Source organism: Chelon labrosus (assembly GCF_963514085.1).
Source record: "Chelon labrosus genome assembly, chromosome: 23".
In the NCBI taxonomy this organism is placed as follows: domain Eukaryota; kingdom Metazoa; phylum Chordata; class Actinopteri; order Mugiliformes; family Mugilidae; genus Chelon; species Chelon labrosus.
This window is the reverse complement of record NC_140356.1, coordinates 577723-595414: the sequence shown is the minus strand read 5'-3', so window position 1 is coordinate 595414 and position 17692 is coordinate 577723. Positions and strand designations below refer to the sequence as shown.

The following is a 17692-nucleotide window of genomic DNA, read 5'->3' as shown; positions in this document are numbered from 1 at the left end:
TGCAAACTGCAATTTCCCCATTGTGGGACAAATAAAGGTTTTTCTTATTCTTATAAGTCTTTTTACTTTTAGGATTCCTACCAGTAGTGATTCAGTCACCTTACCAGTGAGACAACTGGAAACATGCTTTGACCTCAAACTGTCCATTTCTCTCTCTAACTAGTCCTCAGCTGTTAGATGACAGTCTTTGAAAACACTCTGCTCTGCTTTCTGTTTTCTTCCATCTTCTACAAAGCAGAGTAGAAAACATTTTAAAATTTTTGATTTTGATGCTATTCTATAACATGTCAAGGGCATTCAGTGGCACTACATCAAACTGGATGATTTGCACACTAAATTTGCATCTGTAACGAAAGTATGCTAATATACAGTTATTGGATTTAAAGCACACATAACAAAAGGCTGTATGCCGTTTATAAAATTTATATATACAATGATATTGTTTCTTAGAGGCAAGTGTCACTGACAGTCCACTGGTAAAACACAGCTGTCACTGTAGAAAAGATGGAACCAGAAAGTGCTTTAGAAACCACCTACAGGGGGCTGACAAACATAGAGAAAAAAAATTGTACATTGTGTTGCATTGATTGATTGTTAACTGCCAGAGGATTATACAAGCCTACAACCCCATTGTAGTAGTAGTAGTGTTTGCATAAATTACAATATTTTAAAAAAGGAAGACTCAAAAAATCCATTAGTAATAATTGTATTATTAGAAATGTTACTCAGTTCAAATAAGAATATGGTTATGGCATCTTCAATTATGGTGTAGGTATGTTGCAATTTGAATAGTTTCTAAAGCAGTCGCATATCCAGATTTTCTTTACAGCTCTGTGTCCAGCATGGACCTTAGGTCTACATCTGCAGTGTATACTGTCTCCACAACTCTATGACCTGAGCCTTCCTCCCAGTATTCTTCATCAGTCAACATCTGAAGAAAAAAAGAAGAATGACAACAGTGCAATAGGCCCCTTCAGTGTTTCATAACCAGTGGGAATTTTCCACCTTAAAGTTAAATTGTTAACCATAAACAATAAAGGCAAAATAGTGGAGATGGAGGGCATTTCCCTAGCTGGTAACCATGTCAACAGAGGGTTCCATTAACAGTTCACTTCAATTTTATTTATATAGCTTCAATAACAATACAAATTGTCTCAAGATGCTTTATAAAACCTGACCTGAAACCTGGCCTGAGACCCCCAGAGCAAGCACGAAGGCGAAGATGGCAAGGAAAAACTCACTTTTAACAGGAAGAAAGCAGAACCAAGCTCATATGGAGGGACCCATCTGTTTGAGGCCAGCTCGTTAGACGGAAAAAGAGAGAGAACAGCGAGCAGCAGGAGGAATCAGATAAACATACATCTGTCATATATATACACAGACCTAAATGCTATTAACAACCCACAGCTATTAACATGCTATACAGTAGTAGCATATGAACACATAAGTCCCAGGTGGCAACTGTTCTTTACATTTGCTGGAAAAACCCTGGATCTTGTTATGTCGGGGTTAGGTAGTACATTCCCCTAAATAGTCTCATGAGACAGGACCAATAGATTCAACTAATTAATGCTGAACTTTTCTCTGGGCATATTGGATCTGCAGAGACAACCAAAACAATCTTTAATAATGTCCCCTTCGGAGAACGGTTCACTTTTTTAGCTGGTTTTGTCTGCACCAAATAGGAATGTGTGAAGCTTTGTGAAAAGCTCCTATTGATTTTGTACAGTAGCTCAACTAGTAAAGCTTCAGATTTCTGTGCAGTTAATATCTCTGCGTGTTTAGATTCATAATTACAATTCAAATTGTAACCATTAAACAGTAATCTGTACTCTGCAAACTAAGCACACGGCTTTCTTTTACTTTGCTAAATAAATGCTTAGAAGTCCATGGTTTGTTGAAAACTCTTCATTCTGTGTAAATCCTGACATTTTTAACCTCTAACTTGTGCTAAGCTAGTAAGCTTGCTCACATGCAAAAACTGACTAAAAAAAAAAAAAAAAAAAAAAAACAGTGGTTACCTTCATTTGACTCCTTGTCTTTTAGAGCACATTCAGGATTAGAACTAAACCTTCATTCTGGTGGCTCCAGGACGCACAAGCATGCCATCCGATTCCTAATTATGGTGTAGCTGCAAGGAAGCAATGATTCACTGGTCGGTGAGCAATCCCTCTCCTGATAGTAACAGACCAACAATTGTGGGCCTGACCCTTTAACAGGAACAGTTGGAGTGATTAGGTCTCTCTAGGTTTATGCTAAGCAGGGAGCAAGGGCTACTTCTACATCAACCTAATACACAGGTAAACGGTTTGATTTTCAGCAGCCTGGGGCTCTAACCCCACATCATGTCCTCTGGCACTTGTGCTAACCTATTTCCACACATGGTAGACAAGGAAATAACTCCATCTGCAGTTAAGTTGCAGCACAGGTATCTTTTTAGGAGAGCTGGAAATATTTTCACTAACAAAGACTGACTGAAATAACTGAGTTTCAGTGACTAACATAACGTATTTGTGCAGCCTGCCCTTAGAAGTAGAAGAACAACTCTTTATAGCTAAGTAACTCCACTTCATCTCAGCATTTCTAGGCTGTTTGGTCAGCAGACAGAGTTTAATAGTTTTCTGTCCAGGACTAAATCCACCCACAGTGCCATGGGCCTTGTATGGATAAAGTAAGTTTGACAACCTAGTCTTGACTTCATGAAGTGTGTGAAATTGAGCTTGGGAAAGCCTGCCTATTTTTTCCCCTTCTATTGCATAGGCTTTAGAAAGCTGTTGGGTGACTCTGACATTGCTCAGAGATGAACATGATACTCATTTGTTTCTGTCAGTCAAAATAAAACTAAAACAAGCTACAGCAGCTCACAGCAGAACTGGCAGAGTGAGGAACCATAACTGTTTTTTCATAACTGCTTAACATCAAAGCAACAGCAGAGAGTACAAAATATCCCTTCTCCCACCCCCATTGTCTGACACAGATGCAGACAGCAGCAAAAGTGCATACATTTTTGACGCTGGCTTTGAGAGAGGAGATGATGGAAGGAGGTTTTCTCATACTGCAGCTTAAGGTTTTTGTTACTTCAAAAGGAAGCACAAGTTGTGAGCTAGGAAAAGCTGTCAGTGATTGACAGTGTATAATCTAAGGTAGCAACCGAAGGTGGATGCTGGGGCTAATTGTTCACCAGGCAGCCACTCCCACTTTGTCTCATCATGCTGATATGGCAGCTGTGGTTGGTAGATTATGCAGTGAGCAGGCCTGCGTAAAGACGACAGGGATTTAACTCAATAAGAAGCATACATTCACTGACTGCTATTTGAAAGGCTTTTTAAGGTCGCTGCTTTCATCCTGTTAATCTGAGAAGGTAGAACCTCCACCTCTCCATTTCATCGCTTTCACACACCCACACAAGCAAACATTAAACACTAACAGAGAAGGATTCTTAAGGTGGTGGGGAGGTGATATTGTTTAAACACTGCGTCCCATTGTTACATTGTCTTCCCTGGAAGGCATTCTTTAGTGCTGTAGTGGGTCTTATACTTTTTAGAATGTCATACCTGAGGGTATCACTTTGATGTGTGGCAGATAGAATGACCATCAGTGTGTATGCAGTTTGAGATACCGAAGGATTGTTCGTTATGTGCACTTGCATTTCTGTTTACTCATACCACCTAGCAAGCCATTTGAATGAGTGAGGCAAATGTCCAGACTCCTCCAGTTTATCTTGGATTTGGCTTAAGCAAAATTCCAGGAATAGTACAGATTCTGTTGATACAGTGGATCATTAGTACAGTGTAATAACCTCTCAGTCCCACCATGAAGCATGTAGGTCAGATAACACTGAAGTAAGTGACTTTTCCGCACAATATTTGGCAGTTCAGTGAACATGTGAAGATTTACACTTTGGAGTGACTAACTGCATATCAATCAATAATTAAGGTCCTGAGGAGCATTATGGAAGTTATATGCCTTGCTTAAAAGCACTTCAGCCATGGATATATACAAGACTCACACTAGCAGCTCTACAGTGCCAAGGCCACTTCTCTAACCACTAACCTACAGCTCCCTAGACATGACAGATGGAGATAAACATGATTTAGTCCACCAACGTCATGTTTTTTTTTTCAACCCTTCACTGCACCGAAACGACTCCTTTAACAGTTTTTAATGATATCTTTTCAGCGACTGACTCCAGTGACTGCGTCATTCTTGTGCTTTTAGATTTGACTGCTTCTTTTGACAGAGTGGACCATGAAGTCTTAATTTCTCATTTTGAGCAGTGGGTGAGCATCAGATGTTTAGCACTGGAGTGGTTCAGGTCCTGATCTTTCTGTGTGAGCCTCAGGGATTCTGTATCCTCCTCTGCTCCTCTTACATGGGGTGTCCCACAGGGTTCAGTTCCAGGTCCTCTTCTTTTTTTACTTGTTCCCCCTTGGTTCCATACTTAGAAATCATGGCATCTCTTTCCATTGTTTTGCTGATGACTGTCAAATGTTTTAGTCTCTTAATAAGGATGATGAAAACTGTCAAAAGGTTACTTAAATGTCTTAACTGCATACAACCCAGGTCTAAAAATAGACCTGAGTTCCCTGTTTTTTTTTCTTTTTTTTAATGTGTTTCTTCTGTCTCTTCTGTTATAAAGTGCTTTATAAAGTTGGATTGGATTGGATGTTTTTTAACCCTCCTATTATCTTTGGGGTCAATTTTACCCCATTCAGCATTTAACGTCTCTCTATATATGATTAGCATATTTTTTTGCCTCATATTTAATGACTTTTCCTAATTTAATTGGAACAACTGGGTAAACATAAAATTGATATCCTTTACCCATGTTGTATGCATCAGTGTTCTTCGGGGTCAATTTGACCCCAGGCTCTTTTAGCTATATAAAACATATAAAAAATATCATATCATTTTACACACATTTGGTTGTTTTGGATGATGTTGAGGTTAATTCAATTCAATTCAATTCAATTTTATTTATATAGCGTCAATAACAGTACAAATCGTCTCAAGACGCTTTACAAAAACCCGGCCTGAAACCCCCAGAGCAAGCCTGAAGGCAACGGTGGCAAGGAAAAACTCCCTTTTAACAGGAAGAAACCTCGAGCAGAACCCAGCTCATATGGAGGGACCCATCTGCCTAAGGCCAGCCGGGTACAGACAGAAGAAAGAGAGAAGAGAACAGCAAGATAAACATACATCTGTCATAGATACACATATCTGACTAAAGTGTACATGTGGAATCTTATGATACAAACTGATGATGTTACATGACAGTTTGAAAATGTAAGAGGAATCATAGGCAGGTTGGAGAATTGTTCATTCAGGTAGGAGTGGATAACTGCAGGATTCCATGAAGACTAGGCAGGCTGATGAGACCACGACAACAGATGTAGTATAGAGCTCCACGGGAAACACACCACTCCAGGCCAGAGATACTCACAAGAAGAGGGGGGAAGAGGGGGGAAGGGGGGGGAAGGGGGGTGGGACACACACAGCAGTAAACATTCTACATAGTAATAGCACAGAATTGCATGACTAGTAGTATATAGGAAATTAGAGGGCAAGAGCTCTGTGCCAGAGAAAAGAAAGTGGAGGATGCGAGAGAGGAGAGAGAAGAAAGAAGGAGGACATGTGTTTGGTGCATCGTCCCCCAGCAGCCTAGGCCTATAGCAGCATAACTAAGGGATGGTTTAGTCCAGCCCTAACTATAAGCTTGATCAAAAAGGAAAGTCTTAAGCCTGACCTTAAAAATAGAGAGAGTGTCTGCCTCCCGAACCCAAACTGGGAGCTGGTTCCACAGGAGAGGAGCCTGATAGCTGAAAGCTCTACCTCCCATTCTACTTTTTGAAATTCTAGGAACCACAAGTAGGCCTGCACTTTCAGACCGAAGTGATCTGTTGGGGATGATATGGTACAATGACGTCTTTAAGATATGATGGACCTAGGCCTTTGAGGGCCTTGTATGTGGGGTTACCATAGCAATTTTTTAATCTCAAAAAAGCTTTTGGGTCTTTCATTCTGATATCATTCTGTAGGGACAGGGAAGATATTGATAGCTCACACAACATAGAGGTGAAGCAACATATGAAAGCTTGCATAGCAGCCTTCCAAACCTTTGGAGTTTCTCTTGGTGCTCTGTGTGCTTTATGTAGGAGACATAATTTATGTTTAAGCGCAAGGCTTCTCCAAACCACTAGAGGGCAGCCAAGGGGTGTTTACACTGGAGGCTGGGGATTGTGACAGGTATTATAAGTTAATTGATTATTGAAACAAAGAGCTGATGGGAAGGCAAACAGTTTTTGACTGTGCTCGAATTTGCATTGTTTTTTGTGGTGTATGTGTATGTCAAACCTATTGGAAGTGACAGACTATTTATTGAACAGAAATGTGGTAAAGAAATAAAACGCATTGTGAAGTTGAAAAGTTGGAAAAGACTGGATTTGTTTGTTCGAGTACACATCCGAACAATAGGCCCATTATCGGCCAGTGGCTTCAGTATAGGACTCTGTCACTACACTCTATTTTTTGGCTCTCTCTCAATGTGAGAATGTGTCTGAGACAGAGGATGTTGTTGAGGAGGACCCTCATAATGAGACATCCTCCTCTGATGAGAATGAGACCCTTCGTGGAGACAACATTGAAAGTATTTTGCATGAATTGTTATGGTTGTATTGTTTTGAAAGTTAAATGAATGGAAAAACACCACACAATGGGTGTCATTCAGACTCTGTTGTTCAGTCCATCTTAACAGCTGCATTGTGTAAGCTCCTTTGTGGAAAAGTTGCTGTTGCAAGCAATGTGTTAGATATTCAAACCTAATGAAAAAAGGTCAAGAAATGTCGTTATTTGCGAGGTACAAGATTCACTGAGCTTGTGTCACAAGGTTTCTTTATCACATATTTGTTCCCTACTGTAAGTCATTTCTGTCCAGTGTCCTCATGATTTCATTCTGTGTTCTTCTAAGTCAAAGCTTTAAATACGTTTTCTGCTTGTCTGCACACATTCTGAGTTTCAGTTAAATGTATAATTCTAAGCAGCAGGCAATTATGATGATAATAACTGGCAGAGAAAAATGCTTGTTTCCATATTTAGACATGGTAAAGGGGCTGCTGATTGCCATGACAAGCATTACTCACAAACTCACTGTCACGCACAATCTCCCCATCCCTCACAAAAAAGCACATGCAGTGTTATAGGAATCTAACAATAGCCATCATTGCTATGGATTAATTTTCTCTCACTGTGAATAATTGATGGGAAGAACAATTAAGTATAATTAACAGAGTAGAAACACTGCATAAACTCATAGCTGGCAAATCTGGATGGACCTCATTACACTTTTGTGTTTCTGGGACTCCAGATTGTTGTGGTAGCGTTTATATGTGCGAAAGCAGACTCCAGAGACTTTGTGTAAACGCCACGCAGCTTCCTTTACTCGTGCTTGTAAACAGCTATAACACATTCTTCTTCTATGCTCCTAAAACCATGTCAACACACCTCAACGGCGCCACCTCTTGACCATATGTGATATTGTACTTAACATCTGTACATCCCCCCCTTTTAGCTTGTAAACCTCTTTTTTTTTTTTTTTTTTAAGGATTGAACTGTTTCCAAATAAAATAATTCCAAAATGATAGTTACTTCTATCTTAATCACCAGGTATTCATAACTGAGCATGTTCAACTCACATTCAATAACATTAGTACCCAACATAACACACATGTTTTTAGGAACAACAAACTGTTACGTCTACACATTGTTTTCCCAACGACCAAGGAAAACTCTCTGGTCAATTAGATTGTTCACAAATCCAGTCTATCTGGAGGGCGGGAAACTCTTCCCGACCTGGTCACTGTTTCACCTGAATCTGTCTGCCTTGGGACAGTCTCTGTCTCATCAGAGCAGGACAGACTTCTCTCAGGGAGCACTGTCAGGTGAGCCCTGTTTCTTCTTAAGCTCCCTTGCTCTGTTTCCACAGTGTAAGACCTTGGTGTTGAAGCCGGTCCCTGAACAGTAGCTGTGGTCTGCGCTGTTCTAATCCACACTCTCTGTCCTTGAACCAGAACTGGTAAGTCTTTTGTCCTGTGTCTCAGGTTGAATGACTTTCTCTGCTTCACTTTTAGTTCTTTGTCTTTTTCCTTGAAAGCTCTGAGGTTTGGCCAGGCTGGTTTCAACGCTTGTGGAGTGGTAGGAACTGTTGATCTTATCCTCCTCCCCATCAGCAGCTGTGCTGGACTCAGCCCGTGGGCCAGTGGTGTAGCTCTGTAAGCCAAAAGAGCTTTCTGAGGGTCTGGACTTTTGTTGAGCAGCTGTTTAACCGTGCGGACAGCTCTCTCTGCTTCCCCATTGCTCTGGGGATAGCGAGGGCTGCTGGTCGTGTGGTTGAAACCATAGTCCTGGGCAAAAGTGGCAAAGTCTGTGGAAGCAAACTGCGGCCCGTTGTCAGTCACCAAGATTTCAGGCACTCCAAATCTTGCAAAGATTACCTTCAGTCGCTCCACAGTCGTAGATGTTGTCAGGGTCGGGAGGTTTGCTACTTCAATGTATCGGGAGTAGTAGTCCACCACCACGATATAATGTCCATTCTTCCACTGAAAGATATCAGCTGCCACTTTTTGCCATGGTCGTGCTGGTAGAGGCGTGGTCATTAAAGGCTCTGTCTTTGTCTGTGAATATTGGCAACAGATTTCACACCTTTCCACCATCTCTTTAATCTGTCTTGTTATCCCTGGCCACCATAGGGATCCTTGTGCCCTTGCCACACACTTCGTCACGCCCTGATGGCCTTCATGCAACCTTTCCAACATTTCCTGCTGCATGCATCCAGGGATCAGAATCCTCGTTCCTTTAAGAAGCAGGCCCTCTGCCATGTTGATGTCGTTCCTCTCCGCCCAGAATGGCAGAAGATGCTCAGGAACGCTTCTCCTGTGAGATGGCCAGCCTTTTTCTGTCAATGTTTTCAGCTGCCTGCAAACGCTGTCTGTGCTCTGAGCTTCCTTGATGCGAGCTAGTTTACTGTCAGTGGCAGGGAGATGGTGTAGAATGTGATCAATGTATGCACAGCATTCTTTCTGCAAGCTGCTATTGGCCTCTCTGTCCTCCATTCCCAGGGGGGCTCTTGAGAGAGTGTCAGCAGTGACAAGTTGTTTTCCCGGGACATGTATGATTTTGTAGTTGAACCTCAACAGTCTTAGCCTAAACCTAAGTATTCTTGGAGGTAGATCATCCAAAGACCGAGAACCAAGCAGCGAGATTAAAGGTTTGTGATCGGTTCTCACTGTGAATTCCAAGCCTAGCAGATATGAGCTGAGTCGCTCACAGGCCCATGTTGCCGCTAGTGCTTCTTTTTCTATTTGCGCGTACTGGACCTCTGTGGGCGTCAGGCTCCGTGATATGTACACAACGGGTCTCCACCTACCATCAGTCTGCCTCTGCAGGAGGACCGCCCCAAGTCCGTATGAAGATGCATCTGCCGATACCATTGTTTCTTTCTTAGGACTGTATTGTGCAAGGACTGGAGGGGAACTCAGCTCTTTCTTAATTTTTTCAAAGGCTGTTTTCTGTTGTGCGTCCCATGTCCATGTGCTGTCACTTTTTAACAGGTCACGTAGGGGTTTTGTGAGAGCTGGTAGGCTGGGTGAGAACTTGCCAACATAATTCACCATTCCCATGAACCGGCGGACCTCCTCCACATTGCGAGGTTCTGGCATGTTTTTAATGGCGCTGATTTTGTCTGGATCAGCCTCGATTCCTGATGCGCTTATGTTGTGTCCAAGGAATTTTACTTTTTCCACTGAAAATTCACATTTTTCATTGAGGGTGAGGCCCGCTTTTTCACACCTTTTCAGTACTTCCTGCAGTCTTTCATCATGCTCTTTTTTGTCTTTTCCATAGACTAAGATGTCATCCGCATGGCACAGAGCGCCCTTTTCCCCAGCGATTATTTGTGAGATTCTCAGCTGAAAATGCTCAGGCGCAGAAGAAATGCCGAAGGGGAGCCTCTGAAAGCAATATCTTCCGAAGGGGGTAATAAAAGTTGTTAAAGGCTGTGATTCTTCGTGTAGAGGAACTTGCCAGAAACCAGATGTTGCATCTAATTTCGAAAAGACTCTTGCCCCCTCCAGCTGCGCCAGTGTCTCATCAACTGCAGGCAGTATGTGTCTTTCCCTGCACACACTGTCGTTAAGTCGGGTAAGGTCCACACAAATGCGGGGTTTCTTATTTGGCTTGGGGACCACCACCATCCCCGCACACCATTCAGTTGGCTCCTCAATTTTTCTTATGACTCCCATTGCTTCCATCCTGTCTAACTCTTCTTTAACTTGTTCTTTCATAGGTAATGGAACTCTTCGGGGAGCCGAGAGAGCATAAGGAACTGCTCCGTCCTTCAGTTTTATCTCGTAGCTTCCTTGTAGCTTTCCCAGCCCTGAAAACACTTTTGGGAACATAGCTCTGTATTGATGGCTCGCTTCTTGTTTCTCCTCCTGTACTGAAGCTACCTGTTGAACCAGGTTCAGCTTTATTAAAGCAGGAAGTCCCATTAGTGGCATCACCAGGTTTGTCACCACATATACATCCTGCCTTGTTTCTCTTTTTTCAGTTTTAATGTGTGCTTTCATGATGCCCAAAACCTTCAGTGGACCGTTATCTGGACCTTTAATCTTTTTAGGTGGTGTCCTCAGCCTGCCATCACGTGCTCTCGAGTACATGGAAGATGGAATAGCTGTAACTGAGGCTCCTGAGTCCAGTTTAAATGTTACCTTCTTTCCGTTGAGGCTGATTTCTTTTAACCACTCCTCTTCAATTCCTTCTGTGTTAACTGTCCCCATGAAAGCTATGTCATCTTCTGTGTCACTGTCCACTATAGCTTCCACTCTTTGAGACGATCTGCAGACTGCAGCGAAATGTCCCTTTTTTTTGCATTTCCGACACTCGGCCTCTTTGGCTGGGCACTGTTTCCAGGGGTGTTGTGGCGTTTTGCCGCACCTTTTACATTTCTCATTATAGTATGTCTTGTTTACAGTGCTTGGCTTGGACATAGACTGCTCTTGTCTGCGTGGGGGAGCTTGCCTATATTGTGTTCTCCCTCTGTTTGTGTTTATGGCATCCACATTAGCACCTTTAATTTCTGTGTGTCCCCCTCGTAGCAGTTGCTGTTGTTTCTTTATTTCTTCCTGCTGCCTGACCTGGGTTATTGTTTTTGCCAGCGTCAGTTCTGGGTCTAACTGAAGTCTCTCTGACAGCCTGGAGTCTCTTATCCAGACCACTATGCGGTCTCTTATCATTTCCTCCTTTAAGGCACCAAATTTGCAGTGCTCTGCCAGCTTATGCACATCTGTGATAAAGTTCTCTGCAGACTCGCCTTGTTGTTGATGTCTGCTATTAAACTTAGCACGTTCATAAATGACATTGTGCTTACCCACAAAATGTTCATCAAAGGCTTTTGTCACCTCTGCGTATACTGTCTTCTGTTGGTCGCTTAGTGGTAACGTAGTGAGAATGTCGTCACTCTTTTCGCCCATCACATACAGTAGGGAGTTGACCTGATAGCCGTCCTCTTTTCCGCTCAATCCCGACGCTATCCTGAACCTCTCGAACCGTCTCAACCATTGCGGCCACGAGCTGGGCTCCTCGAAGTTGAAGCTGCCAGGAGGCGCGATGGAGAAAATCTGGTCTGTCATCTCCCGTCCTTATCCGGGCTCCGATGCGGATCCGCTGCACACCGTGCTCTCCGTAGCCTCGCGTAGCTTAGCCTGCGCGCCGGCCAGGTAAACAACGACGACCTCCGCTGGGCTATTTCAGCCTCACTTAACTCAACTACACCCACTTTTTACCCACAGTAGGTTCGCCTATTTCTGACACCATGTTGTGGTAGCGTTTATATGTGCGAAAGCAGACTCCAGAGACTTTGTGTAAACGCCACGCAGCTTCCTTTACTCGTGCTTGTAAACAGCTATAACACATTCTTCTTCTATGCTCCTAAAACCATGTCAACACACCTCAACGGCGCCACCTCTTGACCATATGTGATATTGTACTTAACATCTGTACACAGATTAGTGGAAATCAGTTGTATCCAGACATGTGACCACAGTGTCTGTAGGCCAAGTGATTAATCATTGCTCATCCTTACGAAGCTTCAGTCCCGAGGGAAGAGCTAACTGTCCAGCAACTCAGACAACCACTGTCACAAAGAGAGCTCATTTGCAATGCAGAAAGCTCATCACTCTTTATGCTTGGATTCTAATTTGTTAAAGCACATGTAATGCACATCATACAGATACAGTTGAAACCAGATGTTTACATACACTGTGTTAAAAGACACAAACATTTTTCCTCACTGTCTGAAGTTAAATCAGACTAAACCTCTCCTGTGTTAGGTCAGTTAGGATTACTTAAATTATTTCTATTTGCTAAATGCCACAATAATGAGAGAGAGAATTTCTTAGAGAATTCTTTATTACTTTCTTCAAAGTCACCATGTCTTTAAACAATGAAGGAAATGTTATGGTTTTTCAAGGGGAGGTAGGACCCAAATGCTGGACGATAAGCGAAGGGGCAGGAGTAGGCAAAAAAAATTAATTTAATTAAACAAAAAGGAAACAGAAAGCGCTGCTGAGAAAGCAGGAATTCCGAAGACAAAAATCAAAACTTTCAAAAACACAAAAAAAACGTAACATCACAAGACTTGAGATTAGGAACACTGGGGACACAGAGAAACGGAGGAAAGCAGTATGACGCGACCAGGAACAAAGGGGAAGGCAGGGCTATATATACACACACGAGGAACAGAGGGGTGACGAGACACAGGTGACACAAGTCAAGACAACACAAGGAGAAACCAATGACCTAATCAAAAGGGGGGAAACAGGGAGTAACACAACAGGGAATCAAGAACTTAACAAAATAAAACAGGAAACTGGAACACATGAAACATGAACAAAACTCAAAACATGAACACAGGAATCAAAAAAACTGAACCATGACAGGAAAGACCTGATGATGATGTCATGGCTTTGGAAGCTTCTGATAAGTTAACAGACAACATTTGAGTTAATTGGAGGCACACCTGTGGATGTATTTTAAGGCTACACCTCAAACACACTGCTTTCTTGTTTGACATCATGGGAAAATCAAAAGAAATCAGCCAAGATATCAGGAAGAGAATTGTGGTGCTCCACAAGACTGGTTCATCCTTGGGTACAATTTCCAGATGCTTGAAGGTGCCACGTTCATCTGTTCAAACAATTATATGCAAGTATAGACACCATGGGAATGTCCAGCAATCATACCGCTCAGGAAGACCTTGTCAAGATGATGGCTGAAGCTGGTAAGAGAGTGTCATTCTCCACAGTGAAACCAGTCCTGTACCGACATGGACTGAAAGGCCACTCAGCGAGGAAGAAGCCATTACTCCAAAAGCAACATAAAAAAGCCAGATTACAGTTTGCAAATGCACACAGGGACGAAGACCTTAATTTTTGGAGACATCTCCTGTGATCTGATGAAATTGTTTGGCCATAATAACCATCGTTACATTTGGAGGAAAAAGGGGGAGGCTTGTAAGCCTGAGAACACCATCCCAACTGTGAAGTATGGGGGTGGTAGCATCATGTTGTGGGGCTGTTTTGCCACAGGAGGAACTGGTGCACTTCATAAAATAGATGGCATCATGAGGAAAGAACATTATGTGGAAATATTGAAGCAACATCTCAAGACATCAGCCAGGAAGTTAAAGCTTGGGCGCAAATGGGTCTTCCAAATGGACAATGACCCTAAGCATACTTCAAAAGTAGTTACAAAGTGGCTTAAGGACAACAAAATCAATGTTTTGGAGTGGCCATCACAAAGCCCAGATCTGAAAAGGTGTGTGCGAGCGAGGTCCCCTACAACCCTGACTCAGTTACACAAGTTCTGTCAGGAGGAATGGACCAGAATTACAGCAGACTATTGCGAGAAGGTTGTGGAAGGATACCCAAAACGTTTGACCCATACAGTTTAAAGGCAATGCTACCAAATACTAAGGAAATGTATGTAAACTTCTGACTTTGAAGAAAGCAATAAAAAATTATCTAAGAAATTCTCTCTCTCATTATTGTGGCATTTAGCAAATAGAAATAATTTTGGTAATTTAACTTCAGACAGTGAGGAAAAAAGGTTATGTGTCTTTTAACACAGTGTATGTAAACATCTGGTTTACTAATAACCTATGTAATATCATATATCCATTGTATATCTATCTCTGTACTGAAGGAAGCTGAAGACTTCTGAAGTTTCCACAAGACTAGGTCTACACCTTGTGCTGTTTTTCATGTTTTTTGAGTTGTTCCTAAACTGTTTTTAGTGTGGGCCTGTGTCAGGCTGCATCCTGATGATTGCTGCTAAGAGATTATATTAAATCATACTATCATCTAACCCTAACCCTAACCCATACTATCTTTTTTTTTTAGATAGATAGATCCATCTACCAAATTCTTTCTTACTAAAAAAATAAAGAAAATAATAATGGACACCGTTGTCTTGTCAGGTACAATGCAAGCTGGCAGCCATCCATCAGTCCAGTTACAGGCTTTCGTTTGGCTTTAATGCAGTAATTAGCTAGCTTCTTGCAACAACACACACTCTGGCCAAGTAATTTTCTGTTCTTATATATAAGTATAAAATCAAAGTTAGCCGAACTTCTTTTGTGATTCTGGTAAGTCCTCAGCACTTCTTGAGACATGTTTCGTTCTGTGATTCTGGGCTGATTCTGGGAGTATGGGCTACAAAGGTTGAGAGATCCGAGGTATACCATTTCTGAGCATTGACCCCCATCGTACATTGATTTTTAAATTGTTTTATAAACTGACTTTGGATTATCGTGTTGAGTGTTATTATAATCTCAATAAACATAATCAAGACTGAACAAGTGGCTGAAGTCTTCTTCAAAAGCTCGTCTAGAGTCCAGATGAGCTGTAGGCAATTAATATTTAAAGCAAATTACAAAGTGGGGCTTTTAAAATCTTTTTAAATTTGTTTCTCCAATCAGACCTTTACAGGCTGTCTGCATGATGGAGAGTGATTGGATATTTTTGTATTGACATTGCTATCCTTTTGGCATTTTTCACTGTGGTAACAATGTAGGCACCATGTTGTCCTCTGTAGCATGTAGCACTCTGCTAGTAGCAGCATAGACTTTCCTCAGCACTTCTGTCACTCCGAAAGAAAGTTTTTAAAAGATACGTTTGAATAATCAAATCTGATTCAAACTGTTTCAAAAGTTAGCTGCAGAACACAGAAGCAATGAATTCTAAATATTTTTAAGATGTTTTTAATCCCTTAGACAGAAAGATTCACTCATTCACAATCCTTTTTTGAATGCCTTTAAATCATGATGACTGAAATGGTGGGTACCGTGACACTGAAGAAGGGTGCTCAGTTGCCCTTTCCTAGATATTTTATGGTTCAAAAACACTAAAGTCTGCTGCAGTGGAGGTGCCTGTTAGCATCAGCAGTTGTAAAGGAGGTCTGGAAGAGATCCAGCCTTGGCTTATGCTAGCTCTCTCTAAAGGCAGTAGAAGTGCAGGCAGTAAGAGTACAGCACGTCAACAATGTTACTCACACTGCGCTCCTCTTTAGTTTGTAATTCCACATGCTCTTTATCTCTCTGACCCGGGCATGGGATGGAAGGAACAGTTCTTCTGAATATGATTCTTGTAATCTTGTCAGTGTCAGTTGACACTGGAGAAACCTGACAACCCCTTCAGCCATATGACAGAATGTGAGTCATGTTAACTAAAACAGAAATATAATTTTCATGGGCAAAGCTCAGTATGATAAAAAACAATCAAAGACAATGAAACACGTGAAAGAATAGGTGGACCAGTAAAGCTTAAATCTCAACCCAGGCTCTTCAGGAGCTGTAATCGAAATAATCACATGTAGTGCTTAGGGCAGATCAAGGGCAAAAAAAGAAAACAGTAGACAGCTACTTATTTGCAGCATGGATCTGGCATACATTTTCAAATGATTGGATTTTTCTCATATTTGCAAATAGCTATGAATAATTGGAAAATGAATATTCAATCTCTTAGCTGTCTACGGGAGATGACGCAGACTTCAAATAAATTACTGGCTACACATCACCATATCTCTTTACAGAGAGGCTGATTTTCCTTGTCTATTGTCAACATCTCTCTGGGAGAGAAAACGTTCTACTCCACCCCTATTGGCTGTACTGCACAAGGATACATAATAATTTTCAACTGACACATTGGTTCACATCATCAGTCATATCACCGGTTCTCTTTTCTATACTGGGAGCATTTGTGTGGGTAGAGTATAAGAGAAGAGTCCACCAGCTGCAATTAGAAGCTCTCAGAAACAGTAAACAGAACGATAAACTTGCCTTTTATTGCTGCAGTAAATCTCAATTGATTTTTTGAAAGCAAGACATTGGTGGAGACAGTTCTTTAATACATGCCAATCTGTTGGCATGTATTAAGTGATCTGAAGAAAAAGGATGCATACATAACAAATTACTGAACATCTCTTCTCATCTGAGCTTTATAAGTGTTTGGACATGGGTAATTTGAACAGATGGATCAGTCAGACCAGTCAGCACTAGAATGGGACTTCAATAAATAATAGAGATTGGATACACGGCTCTTTGAAGGGAGCCGGATCTTGTGGATCTTTCCTTTCAAAGAGCCATTCAAAACACTGGCTCATTTTGATATTTATTTTTAAGATGTTGATGGTAACTCATTTTACATGGGAAATAATCACTGGGAGGAATGATAGGATCAGAATCATTCAAATTTAGACATCCCACCGATATATATTGTATTGGTGGGATATCTTGAATGATTCTGACATATTGTTTCTATTGATCTATCTATCTATTGATCAGAATTTCCTCCTCCCTTTGTTCCTGTTCTCCATCCCACTCAGTGCAGTAGCAAATTATGAATTTGTCTGTGAATCTGTGTAAAACACAGCAAAAAAATATATAATAAAATAAAATACATGGCAGATTACCTGCCATATTTCACTGACATGCGCAGGTTCTGTGAAACCAGATTTAGTTTAGTCGCAAACATCAAAGTTTGACAGCGGGGCACATGATTGGTTAACTTGTTGTTTTTACAAATTATGGGGTAAAATCAGAGAAAATCTCTGCAAATTACAAATTACTTGATATCTCCAGATAATACTAGTTCTGTGTGAATAGAACACATAACAGTCAAGTGAGTTGGCTGTGTACATGTGCACTTTCCATACATTTGGAGGAGCTGGGAAGTAACGAAGGTGGGAAGAGGTGGGAAGTAACGAAGTACGAATACTTTGTTACTGTACTTAAGTAGATTTTTCAGGTATCTGTAAATTACTTAAGAATTTCTTTTTCTGACGACTTTTTACTTTTACTCCCTATATTTGTACACAAATAACTGTACTTTCTTTTCCTTACATTGGAAAAACAGGATCGTTACTTTTTTAACTTCCACGGATGACAAGACATAAAACACGTAACATGATCTGACCTGACTAGAGCATCGGACTGGAGAGGGAAAGTCGAAGAAGAAGAGGGACAGACTGCAGAAAGGTGTCGAATGTGTGGAGAGTTAGAGAGAGAACCTCCAGCAGCATGGAGGAAGGAAGTGAACTGGGGTGTAGTGCCGACGGCGACGCTTCAGAAGACATTCCCCAT

General features: G+C 41.5%; 1 protein-coding gene across 1 annotated transcript in view; it reads left to right on the top strand.

The window, feature by feature from the left end:
- tmem178bb (transmembrane protein 178Bb) overlaps window positions 1-17692 on the top strand; it is a 70399-nt gene that overhangs the window by 40460 nt on the left and 12247 nt on the right. The window lies entirely within an intron of this gene.